The following is a 3,101-nucleotide window of genomic DNA, read 5'->3' as shown; positions in this document are numbered from 1 at the left end:
TTTTCCACCATTCCTTAAGCTCTTTGTATATATGAGGCACATGTGAAGTTAGTGCTTAAAACCTGTTTTCCCTATTCTAGGAGAGTTGAGTTTTGGCATGTGCTAGCAGAGGATACCATTGTGGCCAAACTTCAATAAAACCCCTCAGCACTGAGTCTTTAATGACCTTCCCCAGTGTTACATGTCAAATGTATTATCACAACCCAGTACTGGTGATTTTTGTGGTATTATACTGGAAGGGGAATCTTGGAAGCTTATACCTGGTCTCTCTGGGACTTGCCAACTGCCTTTTCCCCTTGCTTACTAGACTGTGTCCTTTTGTTGTGCTAAATCATAATCATGAGTACAACTATCTGCCAGAATTCTATGAGTTCCCCAAGCTAATCATCAAATTTGGGGTGGTCTTGGAAATCGCTGCACTGTGTTTGCCTGATTGGTTTGGGGTAGGAGACCAAGCAAGCTTCAAAGAATTGGTTGGCCAGGGCAATGGTTGAGACAGTCTAAAATGACGAAGGTCTGGGAGACAGGAGAGCCCAAGGAGTACAAAGAGTTATCTAATGCATGTACCAAATAGGCCCAGGGGGACTTGGTGAATACCAACTGTGCAAACTATTCAATGAGTTAATGTTCTTTGCCTCAGTTTCATCATAATTAAAATGGTGACTATGCAATCTCTGCCTTGCAGAGGTATGATTGCCCTGTTGTAGACTTTTCTCTATCTTGTTGACTTTTTAACTCCTTTAATCTTTATATGGATATGTAGCGTATCTTTCACTAAGTAGTATTTAAAAGTAGGTCACAGATTTTTAACTAATTTAGGCATAATGCCTTATTGAAAGGCTTAAAGTGGTTTCTAAGACCAGTAGCTGAGCCAGCAGGGCAAACATCAGGGTTATTCTGAGTACCTCAGCAGTTGGGTGGTATTGTCTTCAAATCCCCACATTTGTTCAAGATTTAGATACTTTGAAAAGAAGCTGTAGTCTGTCTCCTTGGAGCACTTGGACACTGATAGGGGAAGGGTTTATGTGATTGTCAGCTCAATAGAAACATATCAGGAAAGACAAAGTGCTCCCCCGCCAATAAAGGAGGGCGTTACCGAAAGTAGGCAAGAACACAGACCTCATCATCTGATGTGACCTCATCTTCTAATCTTAAGCTACCAATCACAGTTCTTTTTCTGGGACATCTGAAGTTTGTTGTGACTAGGCTACCCTGGGACCCTGTTCCTTTTAGTTACTCCTGAGGACTTGATATTCTTGGTCCCTCCTGCCTTCCATACACACACAAAAATCATTTTAGAGGGGTTCCCTAAAAATGTCATGGATCTCTTGTTATCTAAGAGTGTACCTTTGTTGAACCTTGGTGCTTTTGTCAATCTAAGTGCATTGAGCTTTTATGCCTTTCCATGCCTTTGAAGATGCTCCAAGACCTGTGTGGAGTGTTTTCCTCTGTTATGAGTGCCTACTTATCTTCAAGCTCCAACGCCATCCCTCTGTGAGCTCTCTCTAACGTCATGAAGTTAATGGCAGAGGCTCATGAGGAATCCAAGTCCCCGGTTTCCAGTTAGAATCATTACAATAAATGGCTACTAATTAGGGCTTTCAGTCCCAAACTACCCTGGGTTTGAGTCCGAGTTCTGTACTTGCTGAATTGTTGCTTACCATCTTGGAGACTTGGTGTTTTCTTCTTTAAAGCAGATCCATTTTTCTGAAAATTAAGATAGTATGTGTAAAGTGGTTCTGCAAATGCCTGACACACAACAGGTTCTCAATAAATGTTACGGATTATTATACTGTGTTCCTATCCTAGAAACACATAAAAGATTATGTAAATCAGTAAAAGTATAGAGAGCTTAAAAATCCTCAGGGGCACTGTAGAATAACCATAACATGCAAAGACTTGGGAAGCCCCAAGGGAGTGTCAGTATTAAAAATCTGATACTGTAAAAGTTGTAAACAAATCTTAAAATACTAATTAGACAAGAGCAGAACTCACTCCTTAATAATGAAATATATGCAGTTGTTATTTGTACTTCAAAATAATAAATTCTAAATTAGTCACTCAGAGCATTATTAATAAAGAAACAATCTGCAAAGCAGTTGAAGTTTTATTATTTTTTGACTCTCATGAATTTAATAATAAGAGAAAATATCAAAATTGGACTCTTTCAAGATTAACATGGATCACTGAGATTGTTTTTGCAAGATGATTGCATTTGGAATTGGAGCTTTGGAGTGTGAGTTCTGGCTCTGCTGGTTGTTACCCATGTGATCTGGGGGAAGACACAGCTTTCTGGGTATTTCCTCACCTCTAACGTGAGAAAATGCTCTCTTACAAGGCTGTGGCTTTAGGTGATAGAAAAATCTACATGGGAAAACTTTAAGTAGTGAAAAATGCTTTCTAGACTTTAAAGTACAGTTTGATTCAAGAATTCCCTTATAAAAAACAAAGCATTCATTTATTCATCTCTTTGTTCTTTCATTCTTTATTGAGCACCTCCAGTAAGCCTACATTGGTACAATTTTACGATGGGGATTAAATGACAGCAGATAATATGATTTTTACTCAAATTGCCAGTAAACTAGGATTAGGAAGTGAATTCCATGAGCAGGCCCTTTGCCTGAAGTAGACCTAGGTTTGACCCTCAGCCACTCACTGCACGCAGGACCCCTGAACTGCCTCAAAGGCTGGGGGAGATGGCATTGGGATAGAGAAGGGACCACTATGACAATAATAGTTGGAAATGGTCTCTCTGGATAGGAACTGCATACTGAAAGTAGGTAAAGGAACAAACATGATAACCTCTCAGTACCTGTACTACAAACCATAATGCCCAAAAGTGGAGGGAGAAAGGGGGGGGAGGGGGAGGGAGAGGGAGGGAGAGAGGGAGGGGGAGAGGGAGGGGGAGGAGGAGAGAGAGCATGCCAGGGAGGCAAAGAGGCAGGATAGAGGTAGGAGGGAGACTAGGGACATTTGTGGTGGGAAATGTACAGTGGTAGAGGGAACAGGTGTTGGAACATTATATGACTGAATCCTAAACATAAATAGCGTTGTAACTATGTATCTCACAGTGATTCAGTTAAAAAAAGAAAAAAGCACTG

The sequence above is a fragment of the Sorex fumeus genome, unplaced genomic scaffold (genome assembly GCF_029834395.1).
Source record: "Sorex fumeus unplaced genomic scaffold, SorFum_2.1 ptg000008l, whole genome shotgun sequence".
In the NCBI taxonomy this organism is placed as follows: Eukaryota; Metazoa; Chordata; class Mammalia; order Eulipotyphla; family Soricidae; genus Sorex; species Sorex fumeus.
This window is presented reverse-complemented; position numbering follows the sequence as displayed.